This window comes from Lissotriton helveticus, chromosome 3_1 (assembly GCF_964261635.1).
Source record: "Lissotriton helveticus chromosome 3_1, aLisHel1.1, whole genome shotgun sequence".
Lineage (NCBI taxonomy): Eukaryota > Metazoa > Chordata > Amphibia > Caudata > Salamandridae > Lissotriton > Lissotriton helveticus.
Genome location: NC_136061.1, coordinates 282707964 through 282720694, shown reverse-complemented (window position 1 = coordinate 282720694; position 12731 = coordinate 282707964). Strand labels below are relative to the sequence as shown.

Here is a 12731-nt window from a genome sequence, read left to right as displayed (position 1 = left end):
ATTAGTTCTGCGAGTACTAACATCCCACTCCATGATAAAGTTTGGCGACCTGTTCCTTGATGGGCAGATATTCAATAGCACTGGGGGTAGTCGTGGTACTGGACTGTCTTTCATAGATCAGTTTATTTTCATCAGGGTGCGTTGGACTTTGCTTGCTACAATATCGGAATATCCACTAGAGCCACAGTCATTTGAGCCTTTATCCCTTTTAATAATCAACTCGGACGGGACTCGAAAGATTTCAAGATTATCCACAGCCAGCATGACTCTGCCGAGTCATGCTGGCCAGGACACTAAGATTGGTGCGGTCCGGGAGCATGATCTGGGTCACATGAGCATGCGGGTAAAATATTATCAAATCCGCGATTATTTCGTACGTAGCTTGAAACTTGTAGAACTGTCAGATTCCAGCCTTTGTAACTGTATCTATCTAGCTAAAGATAGATCACTGATCAGTTTTGGATATAAAGGTTTTAACTCTTATAAAGAAGATGATTGTGGGAGATTAGCTGCACGATGGAGTCAGAAAATGGAGTTTATTAATACTGCTAACACTATTTCATTTGCACTCACCAGTATCTGTAAGTCAGTACATTCCTCTAATTTGAGGCTACAATCATATAGAACTATTTGCTCACTGTAATACACCCCTGAACAGATAGCAAAATGGTCACTAGATGACTCTACTAGTGATCGGACTAGATGTCCAAAATGTGATTTATTCACAGCTGACTTGCTACATATGTTTTATTAATGCCCGTCACTAACAGAGCTCTGGCGAGGAGTCGAAAAAACGATGTCTTATAAATTTGGAAGATCTATCTCATTTACAGTATCAGATGTGTTACTGGGTCTTCAGACTGGAGACTCTAGTCAGAGAGAACTTATAAATATCCTACTGACTTGTGCTAGGCTAGTTTTAGCTCGGGCTTGGATTGCACGGTGCCCACCACTGACGGTGGAATGGTGGGGTATTGTCAAAGAAATATATATTATGGAGCTCGTGCTAGCTAAAACCAGGGGGGCCAGATCGTTGCATAAATTGGAAAAAAATTTGGGAGAATTTGTGTAAATGTAAAGATAAAATCTATCTCTCTTAACTATGAATTTCTTTTTACTCCTCTTTTCTTCTGCTCCAATATCTCTCCTTCTCTTTTTTGATTTTGATGTTAAATTACAGTTATACTTGCCTTTTTCTCTGGACATAATGGAGCTATGAAATTGTTTTTTATGATCTGTATACTCTTGTTTTGCTACTATGAACTCATGTTATCAATAAAAATGAAGAGAAAAAAAGGAGTTCCTCAATTGGACTTAATAGCAATGATTCCAGGTCAGCAGCTTCACCAATATGACACATTTCCTCCAGGAATGACTGGTTCAGGTGGCTCGAACAACTGGGCACATTTCAAAAAGTTTGAAAAAACACAGCTGGCCATGCAGGGTGTTAGGAAAGTAGCAAGCCACCGAAATGTTAATTATTGCATGCATAATTCGTGCTGTGTGCTTATAGATGTTTCAATATTTTTCCACAAGCCCTGACAGTTGATGCAACAATGGTCGTTGCTAAAACAAATATTATCTAATCACGATCACAGGGCCTAGTATAGTGGGAGAATTGATTGAACTGTTTAATGAAGAGAGAAAGCAGTGATTGATTTATTGTACCTAAAAAGACCAAATAATTTGTCTCTGAAGGGAATGCGTAAGTGCTGGTGAGAAGCTGTTGAAAGTTCAGACACAGTAAAGATGAGAGGATACACATCTTAGTGGAGCACCACCTGTTGAATCATTTGTGAGCTCAAATAGGCAACCCAATATTGGATGCTTTGAGAGGTCTGCGTGGTAACAAGTTGTTGAATGTTTTAAGAGGTGGCGACCCATTGTTGGATAATAATAATAATAATAATAAAAGAGTCTATAAAGCGCCTGGTTACGCCAAACCGGCGTGTCCCCGCCCTAGGGTGAGTGGAGGAAGCAGAGCTGAGAAACCTCGGCCTAAGTCAATAAGACGTTATTAGCATGAAAACAGATGAGTTTTAAGATCCTTCCTAAACTTCAACTCGGATGATTCCATCCAGAGGCTTAGAGGAAGTTTATTCCAACTCTGAGCAGCCAGAAGGACCTACCTCCCATCCTAGCCTTCTTAACCTTAGCTACTAGCAACAAGCCAGTTCCACTCGATCTAAGGAGCCGTGCGGGCATATAGCAGGTGAGAAGATTCCTCAAATAGGAAGGGCCCGTGCCCTGGATGATGCGATGGCATATGCAAAGTGCCTTAAACATCACTCTCTTCCTTACTGGAAGCCAGTGCAGAGTGTTCAGGGCTCTTTTGGAGGCAACCCTCCTAGGTTGCATAAGGACCAGCCGTGCTGCTGCATTCTGCAAAACCTGGAGTCTGTTGAAACATTTAGCTGTGGCACACAGATAGAGTGTGTTACCAGAATCTAGGCGTGATGTAACGAGGGCATGCACCAGCGTCTTCCTGGCCTCTGTAGGGAGGAGATCCATAGTTTTCCGTGGGCTTTTAAGGACTCCAAAACACGTTCCCACTACACATCTAGTATGAAGTTCATACAAGAGATTGGAGTCCAACCATACACGCAGGTTCTTCACCTGGGTGCATGGTATAGGAGTGGGACCCAGGCTCGAAGGCCACCACGCCGACGACCACACCGACGGGACACCCCCTACCACAAGCACCTCGGTTTTATTTCCATTAAGTTTTAGGCAGTTATTAGCCATCCAGGAGGCAAGCTCCTGCATACATGCCCTAAAATTGGAAGCTGCCGAGTCCGGTGCCTGTGAAAGGGAGACCACCAGCTGGGTGTCGTCGGCGTATGACACGACCCTGATTCCAAAGCCCTCCGCTATCTCCGCCAAAGGGGTAACGTAAAGGTTAAACAGGGTAGGACTCAGGGCCGATCCCTGTGGTACACCCTGTTCACATTTGATGACCTTGGTATCAAAGGTATATCTGACCTGAAAGCTTCGCTCTGCCTGAAAGGATTGCAACGATTTTAGAGCCGGGCGTGAGACACCGCCCTTATTCAGACACTGTAGCAAGGTGTAATGAGCTACAGTGTGAAAGGCGGCTCTCAGGTCCAGAAGAATCAGGGACATTGTTTGCCCAGCATCTGCCCCCTGTCTAATGACGTCCGTGGCAAGGAGTAGAGCAGACTCTGTAGAATGTAGAGTCCGGAAGCCAGATTGAGAGGGGTGCAGGAGACTGGATTCCTCGACATGAACCATTAGCTGTTGGTTTACTACCTTCTCTGCCACTTTAGCCAAGTAAGGCAGCAGCGAGATAGGTCGTACATTTTAGAGTTTGTCAGGGCTGATATTCAGTTTCTTCTGAAGTGGAAGAACAGTTGCTTTTTTCCAACTACCAGGCACCGTGTGCGTTCTAAAAGATACCTCCAGGAAATGTCTTATATAGGGCTCAAGGATGACAATACTCTCACCCAACAGCTTAGGTGAGGCAGGATCTCTGGGCGAGACAGACTTAATGCTCAGACAGATTTTGCTGAGTAGCTCAGGGGGGTAGGATGGTGAAACTATCCAGCCTCATGCCCTCCCCAGCTCCTCTGATCTGTTCCACAAATTCCGTGCCCATCTTTATGGTCCCAGGAAAGGAGGAATACATTTTCTCCACTTTCTCTGAGAAAAAGTCTGTAATCCGGTTGCATGACTCAGCCGAGCCCGCTATAGTCGTGGCAGAAGCTGCAAGGGAGGAGATCTCCTTGTAGATTTTAAATAGCTCTTTTGTAGAATTTTCCACTGCCCCAATTCTATCCTGGTAGTGAGAGGCCTTGGCCCGTCTGATGAGCCCATGATATTTTTTCCGTTTTTCAAGGTACTCCAATCTGTCCTGACTTAAAAATCCCTTTCTCCATCGCCTCTCAAGGCGTTTACACTCTGCTTTGGCCAAATGCAATGCAGTATCATACCAAGGTGCTGATTTATGTGCCCTACCCGGAATCTTATTTGGTAACAGCGGGCCGCACTGTTTAGTGCTTCTGTAATGCGCCTCTCTAAATTATAGCAGGTGTTTTCAATATCTGTGCCCCCCGGGGGCCCACTCAGGGCCAGCGCTCTGTCAAATTTATCCAGCGAGAAACCCGCCCATTTAAGACAAGGGTAGTCCCACACGGGTTTTCCCTGGACTCTAGGCTCTGGAACCTTCACCATGAAGGGAACCAGGAAGTGGTCTGACCATGGGACAGGGAGGAGGGTGCTTACTCCTATATCCTCCCAATTAGCAAACACTAAGGATGCACTGAGAGGTCCATGTGGTGACCAATTATTGGATGCTTACACATGTCTTTGTGACAACCCACTGTTGATGTGTGAGAGATGTTATTATGGCAAACTATTGTACACTTTGGAAGGTATGTGGGATGACACATTGGTGGATGTTCTGAGAGGTCTGTGGGAGGACATTGTTGGATGTGTCAGAGAGGTCTTTATGGTGACTCGTTGAACATTTTGGAAGGTCTGTGTAGCAACCCATTGATGGATATTTTGAGAGGTCTCTATGGCAAACCACTCTTGGACGTTGAGACCTCGTTTTTAGGTCTCGGCCTGCGTAGGCAGCGCTTGCACAGTCTCGCCGGCGAGATCCTATGTCTCTTAGTGTGGGGCTTGAACCCGCCCCTCTTCTCCATTGGCTGGCTTCCTAAACGGAGGCCAGCCATTGGAGAAGAGGGGCGTCTATCAGTTTAAGCCCCGTCATTTTGGGATTCGGGGGAGTGTTTTTTCATGTTCTTTCTCTCCTCTTCCCATTGGCTGGAATTTTACATTCCAGCCAATGGGAAGAGGAGAGAAAGCAAACACGCCCCTGAATCCAAAAATTACGCTGCGCTTCTCCGAGGCATTTCTGCTTCGCCTCGGAGAAACGTGGTCGTGTGGAGCGCTCCTCTCTTGTTGAATAGTTTTCTTTAGTAAACAAGCTCCTTTTGTATTTACGAATCAAAGAAAAGTTTTAGTGTATTTAACTTATATATTGCGCAGTTGTATATAATTCAATATTTAGGATTGTACAGCCTTATTGAAATCGCTTTACATGTGCTTTTGTTGCCCTTTCGATACGCGAGCACTTAGATTTTAACAATGCTTTCTGCCAGCACATTTCACCCCTTAAAACGCATGCGTCAAACTAAGTCCATTTGAACGTGTTCTGCGGTACACGGATGATTTGGCTATATCCCGACACACCCACTTGCGCAAAATATTACTCTGTCGGGAGTGCGGTGGGTAAAGTTTACTCTGATGATGTAAATATGGCGGTCATTTTTTAAATATAGCCTGCTGGTGGTTTAACTTGGAAGAAATGGGACATGGTATTTTTTACATTACAACATTTGCGACGTACAGCTTTAAAATAATATGTGCAAAAAGCACACATAACGTTCATATATATAAAAACAGTACAGATAGAAAATATTTGGGTTTTTTTCCATTCCTCTACCATTGTTCACTTATTTAGCAATTTTACGGTCCGAAAACTGCTGCCTTGGGAGTACAGGTCTATGACGAACAAATACAAATGTCAAATTACAAAATCATGTACGTTTAAGATGGCGGCCGATTTTTTCTCCCCTCTATCTTGAAGTGGTGCGGGTAAATGACGTTGTGCAGCGGGGCAGCGCGAGCGGTACTGCTGATTCTGTTGCCAGGGAAGGAGAGGCTAAAGGTCGGAGCAGGGATCCGAAAGGAACCGCGTGTTCCCTACAGCCGCTGGAAGCCCTGAAGCAGCCATGTACTACTGCCGACAGGAAGGTGCGGGCAAGGAGGGTTTGTGTGACCAGGGGTCTCGTCTGAGAACTGACCATTTGGGGATAGGTGGCACGTTTTCAGGTCATCAATATGCAACGTTTCCATTTGTGGTTATGTATGATACCTAAGGCGACGCGATATCATCTGCGAAACCAAGCTGATACCTCTGTGCAATGAGAAACATTTCAGAAATTATTAAGTTTTAGAATTACAATGTGACGCTTTGGAAATACAAGGATAGATATAGCGTATAGAATGGAAGTCCTGGCCCGAGACAGCAGGTTTTATTTTATTTATTTATTTAATGCATTTTTATAAAGCGCGGACACTGTACAATAGAACCAGTTACGTTACATGAGAGAACTGTTACAGGAATGGAACAAAGAAAAATAGCATGCCATGGAATCGAAGCGACGCAGGCAAAAGGCACACAATCTCAAGCACAGCATGAACAGCATGCGAGTAGGGCGGATGGACGGGATGCGAGTTGGATGGGGTTTGAAGCTCGAACTCTTCCTGCTGCAGTATGGCGATTGGCATTCGGAATAGAAGCCGGTGCAGCTTTACTGTGTGCAGGGTGGCTAGGTGAACTGTCCCGGCCAGCGTGCAGTGTAGACTTGTATTGCTTATTGCGTTATTGTTCGTTTCTAATGTGGCCAGGGACTAAGCAGTAATGGTTTGCTTGCGCATGAAAAGTGCTTGAGTTTTGAGTGGCGTTAAAAAGCAGCAGAGCATGCTTCTCCTTACGGGTGCAGGGCTAATGCAAAAGAGTGTGTGTCTGGGGCTCTGTGTGTGTGTGGCTGTGTGTGGCTCTGTCTGTCTGTGTGCGTGGCTCTGTGTGTGTGTGGCTCTGTCTGTGTGTGGCTCTGTCTGTGTGTGTGTGGCTCTGTGTGTGTGTGGCTCTGTGTGTATGTGTGGCTCTGTGTGTGTGTGTGGCTCTGTCTGTGTGTGTGTGTGTGTGGCTCTGTCTGTGTGTGTGTGTGGCTCTGTCTGTGTGTGTGGCTCTGTCTGTGTGTGTGTGGCTCTGTCTGTGTGTATGTGGCTCTGTCTGTGTGTATGTGGCTCTGTCTGTGTGTGTGTGTGGCTCTGTGTGTGTGTGGCTCTGTCTGTGTGTGTGGCTCTGTGTGTGTGTGTGGCTCTGTGTGTGTGTGTGGCTCTGTGTGTGTGTGTGGCTCTGTCTGTGTGTGTGGGCTGTGTGTGTGTGTGTGTGTGTGTGGCTCTGCCTGTGTGTGTGTGTGGCTCTGTGTGTGTGTGGCTTTGTCTTTGTGTGTGTGGCTCTGTCTGTGTGTGTGTTGGGCTGTGTGTGTTGGGCTCCGTGTGTGTGTTGGGCTCCGTGTGTGTGTTGGGCTCCGTGTGTGTGTTGGGCTTCGTGTGTGTGTTGGGCTCCGTGTGTGTGTTGGGCTCCGTGTGTGTGTTGGGCTCTGTGTGTGTAGCTTTTTTTGTAGGTGGGTCTGTGTGAGGGTGGCTCTGTGTGTGTGTAGGTGGGTCTGTGTGAGGGTGGCTCTGTGTGGGTGGCTCTGTGTGTGTGTGGGTTGCTCTGTGTGGGTGGCTCTGTGTGTGTGTGGGTGGCTCTGCGTGGGTGGCTTTGTGTGGGTGGCTCTGTGTGGGTGGCTCTGTGTGGTTGGCTCTGTATGTGTGTGTGGGTGGCTTTGTGTGTTTGGCTTTGTGTGTGGGTGCAAATGCAATAGGTCTCGCATTTGCGATAGATTAAGCAATTGGCATTCTAAATGACAATGCCATTTATTTATATGTTTTAAAAACAAAAACATAAATAAAAATAATGTCATGAGCAATGCCAATAGCTCTAACTTTAACAATGCCGATACCATTGCATTGTAGATGCTTCTTTATACATGCGTAAAACACAACCAAATCTCTGCCACACATTACCACACATTTTAAACAAACAGCCATCTCATATTTGAGTGTTGTACACTACATACTTAGTCTGGCTGTTTAAGTAAGCATAGCGCTGTTTAGAAGTTGGAATAGACAAGTGAAATTATAGGGAGAGGATGTGGTCCATCGGGTAGACTGCTGACTTTGGTGCTGGAAACCAGGGTTCGAGCATCGGGGTCGCAGTCCACATCCTGTGATTCTGGGCAAATCACTTAATCTCCCCGTGCCTGAACATGTTATGTAACCGGTGCTTATTTAAAGCGCTCCAATACCTTCGGGTCGAGTTTGCTCTATATTAAATCTGGAAAAAAAAAAAAAAAATACGACCGATTTCCTGAAGTCAGGTTTTTACCATACCCAATTGTATCTCCCTTCTCAAGGACTTTTTACGTTCTTCCCACTAGAATAATTCAGCACCTGCTTAGAGGCTGTGTTCAGTTTCTGTTTGATGATGTCATTCTAGCCTCTATTTACTGCATTATAGAAACTGAATAAAAGAAGGTGGCCAATAAGGCAAATCTAGCATTGTATGCTTGAATGACTCGGCCGGGAAACAGCTAGTCTGTTGAAATTGCGAATTTCTGCTTCCAATATATTTGGCATTAAACATGTATTAGAGGCTAATAAAAAATTATAACACAAAAAAAACATGTATTAGACTTCTACAGGCTTCCTTGAGTGTATTTTAATTCATAATGTCTAGTAGAGGTTTTTTGTGGAGGCCTGTTGTTGCGTGTCTAGAGAGAACATAGCAAACAACAACACGATAATGGACGGAGTACTGAAGCTTTTCAGCCACTCACCCCCAGTCAAGAAATCTGGGTTGAATCCATCGTTACAGCACTCCATCCATCATCTTTTTGTGTTTAGCTGGGTGTCTAGAGAGGTCAGTGTAGCGACCCACTGTTGGCTATATTAAGAGGTTCGTGGGACAACCTATTATTGAATGTATTGGAAACCTATTGTTGGTCGTCTTGAGATGTATGTGGGGAAGCCTACTGGATATTTTTGAAACGTGTGGTGAATCATTGTTTGATGTTTTTGAGAACAGCGGGTGAATTCTGGGTGTCTGCAGATTGAATGTAGAGGTGGTCTGAGATGATGTGGATACTGAAGCAGATGTGCCAGTGAGCTTGGTTAATGTGTCCATATACCAAAGCCTCATCTGATTTTCTGAAATTATTACCCAATACAATGGGGTTTGGTGTTCCAACACCAAAGAAAACTGGACCACTCAGAATCAGTCTGAGAGGAATCTCTTGTGGTAATTCTGCTATGCCGAGTCATAATCAGGGCCTAAAGTGTGTTTCGCTCAACAGTATCTTCAATTCTCCATGCTGATGACATTTTTCTTTTGTATATAGTGTAAACGTGCTTGTCCCTTTAAGGGTGGGGACTTATTCCACTGTAGCTAGGTTGCATTGGTTTGAAATCACTTAGGAATTGGTGGCTTCCTACTTAAAACAGACAGAGAGCGGCTGTCTGTGCATGCTACCAACACAGGGCAACTGGAGGGTAATCTCAGTGATCTCTGGCCTGTGGCACGTAACACTTCTAATGACGTGATTGTGTCCTCGCCACACATTTGCCCATCGTATCTTTTAGTTGTCTTAAATACACAAAATATCTCCTGAAAACATTTACCACTATAAAATTGCTATTAATGGATGCTTAAATGTTGCAGATTCTTTACGTAAACGGCTAAATAGAAAGGTGGAGGCTGGACTTTCCTAGACTGAAACGTGTGTTCCGAAGGCAAAATAAGCATTGGATGATGAAAATACATCTACAAACTTCAAGTATGTCAAAGAAATACAATCTTCAGATGTAGAAATATGTGATTTTGCAAGCAGACTTGAAGAGAAAGGATGGACCTTTAGTGAGTTATCCAAACCACTTGAATTTTGCAAATTCTGTGTGCTGAAAATCTGTCAGTATACCAAACCATATACCATAGGAAACTTGGGATAGTTCGCTTGGGCAGATTCATAAATGTGCAGATATTTGAAGGACAGAGAGCCATTGCATCCATCACTTAGATCCACAAAGGTGTAGGCATTCTATGTACAAAGTTCTATTGCATCCATTAATTGAATCCACAGATATGCAAATATTCAAAGGGCGGAAGCCCATTACTTCCATCACCTGGACCCACAGGTATGTAGATATTCTCAGACAATGGCCAAATGCATCCATCACCTGATATGTAGATATTCCAAGGACAACGGTCCAATGCATCCATCACTTGGAAAAACAGATATACAGTACAGATATTCAGAATTCAGAGGCCCTTTACATTAATCATTTGGATCTACAGATATGTATATATTTGAAAGGTCTGCGGCCTACTAATTCCATCACTTGGGTCCACAGATATGTAGATATTTGGAGGACAAAGGCCCATTGGATTCATCACCTGGACCCATAGATATGCAGATGTTAGGATTGAGGCCCATTGCATCATCAATTACATTCACAGATATGTAGATATTCGAAGGACAGTGGTCCATTGCATCCATCAGTTGGATTCAAAGATATGTGGATGTTCACGGGAACGAGACCCATTAGATCAATAATTTAGATCCGCAGATATCTAGGTATTCGAAGGACAGAGGCCTATTACATTCATTGTTTGGATCAGCAGATATTTGGAGGTCAGAAGTCCATTACATTCATCGTTTGGATGCACAGATATGCAGATATTTGGAGGACAAATACCTCTTACATCTATCACCTGGATCCAAAGATATGCAGCCATTCGAAGGACAGAGGCCCATTACATTCATTGGTTGGATCCACAGATATGCGGATATTCAAAGGAAAAAGGCACCTTGCATCTATCACTTCGATCCACAGATATGTAGATATTAGGACAGAGGTCCACTGCATCCATCACTGGATTCAGAGAATTTTAGCTACTTGAAGGACACAGAGGACCATGGCATCCATCATTTGGATTCACAGATATGTAGATATTTAAAGAACAGAGCCCGATTACACCCATCACTTGCATCCTCAGATAATTTTGTGTTGCAGCATTAACACAGTGCTTACTGCCCCTATGGGGGGCGCTTGTCGTCATGGGTAGCACGCTTAACTGCACAGGGTGTATAGCTGGAAGTCTGCCCTCCTTGTTTTGATCCAATATGGAAAGTGTTTCCATGTCATGTGTGACAACCACTGAGGTCTGATTATCGTGTTATACGACGTAGTGCTCAGGAGTGTGATGGATGAAGAAGTGTGAACTAGAGGTGAACATTTCATGGTTTTCAGTAAGCTGGTAGCTTTGTACAGCTCAATAGTTTATTTATAGGTTATACATTATTTCTTACGGTCACAGTCCACTTAGCCTGTTACTGCACTGGGTTGTCTATTCTGAAATATTTGGTTTAAAGTTTATGCTCTTTCGTGTATGTAGATATTAATTACAGAGGCCCACTGCATCCATCATTTTGATCCACAGATGACTTACCACCATGGATGTTGTGCGAAGGCTAGTGAGACGTGGGCTGATCCAAAAGAAACTCTAAAGGACCTAAGCAGGGGGAGGGGCGGGTGGCCAAAGTTACAGAGCAGAAAGCTCAGGATGTGCTTCCTTCTCAGCGGATGCCTGCAACATGTCATTCAATTCCCTCTCCGGCGTTCCCAACACGTGACAAGGCTGTAAAATGCTTAGAAAAACATTATTTATAATATCTGTTAGACGAGGAGACATTGTTTACCAGACCCGATGATAAATTCTCACTTGCAAAATGCCTGTCTGGGCTTTGTGGGAGTCATATGGTTTTTATTTTAGCTGAAAATTGAATTCCGCCTTGATAACGCAGAAGTATTTCAAATGTGTTTGCAGTATAAAAAACACGATATTAAAACATTTCTACACACGCACGCATATGTGTGTGTGTGTGTATATATATATGGCTCTCTGTTTGACTGATATATATATATATAATAGAAAGAAGGGCAGGTTGGAGAGAGAGGATTTTTATAGTACTGTTTAAATGAGCAAAACGTTCCCCTTGGAAAGCACTCTAATATGATACGTTTTTTTCTAAACTAGACTCCACCTTTGTATTACCTTTTGAAAGGTGTCTGCATGTTCCGCACCACAGACAGTATGGTATCATTGTATTCATTAGATGAGTGAGGAGTGGGGCACAAAACTCACCTCATACTGTCATTATGTAATTTCCTTAGGAAAAAAAGCTACGTTCAAGCACTAAGTGTAACAAAACACTCGACATTTACACTGGAAAATCATCTAGTTCATGGTACTGGATGGTGGTTCTTGAGTGCTGTATACAGGTCCGGTTTGAGTATGACCAATGAATATGCATAGAACCCTGCCTTGGGATATACAGTAGGTAGCTGAACCTCCTTAATATTTATTGCAGAAATCCTGAATGCCCAGATCGAATCTGTGCTCTAGGATCAGCTGATTGTACTTAATGTACTTGGCTCATCAGATGGGAAATAGGATGTTTCTAGTGTTCTTAACAATATACCGCCCTATAATCCTAAAATGTAAAGATGCAAAATATAACCTTAAACATAGGACCGAAGGTTCCAATTAATAGTTAAACATGCGCTCCATGTACTAGGGCCTCTAACACCAGAAAACATACAAATAACATGCAGAAATGAACAAGCTGCCACAGGTAGAGGGGTGTGAAATGTGCATGTGTGATGAGAGGGTAAACAGAATGTTAGGAAGGATAAAGTGAAAAGGAGTGTCTCAAGCATATTATTGTGGGGGTTCAACTCAAAGTGCTCAGTTGGGGGACAGAGTTATCAAAGTGCGTACTCCATTGTCTATAAATGGCTCAGACCCTTCGATAAATCCGACCTCTGGCCTTCATCGCAAGCGCTCCACATGCCGAATTTGTTCACAGTTTTCACCCAATTACCAGGTGTCTCATTTTAAGAGTCTTGCAAATAGATAAGAGGACAATACATTTTAACAAATCATGGATCCAGTGGCCCTTAGTTACGTTGGTACCACAGGTGCCCGAGCTTGCATACATCTTCCAAATTGGAGATCATTTTCAATCGCG

At 43.9% G+C, this 12731-nt stretch overlaps 1 protein-coding gene across 3 annotated transcripts in view; it reads right to left on the bottom strand.

Annotated features, from left to right (window-relative positions):
• BCAS3 (BCAS3 microtubule associated cell migration factor) overlaps window positions 1–12731 on the bottom strand; it is a 4343716-nt gene that overhangs the window by 99763 nt on the left and 4231222 nt on the right. The gene's annotated exons all lie outside the window — the stretch shown is intronic.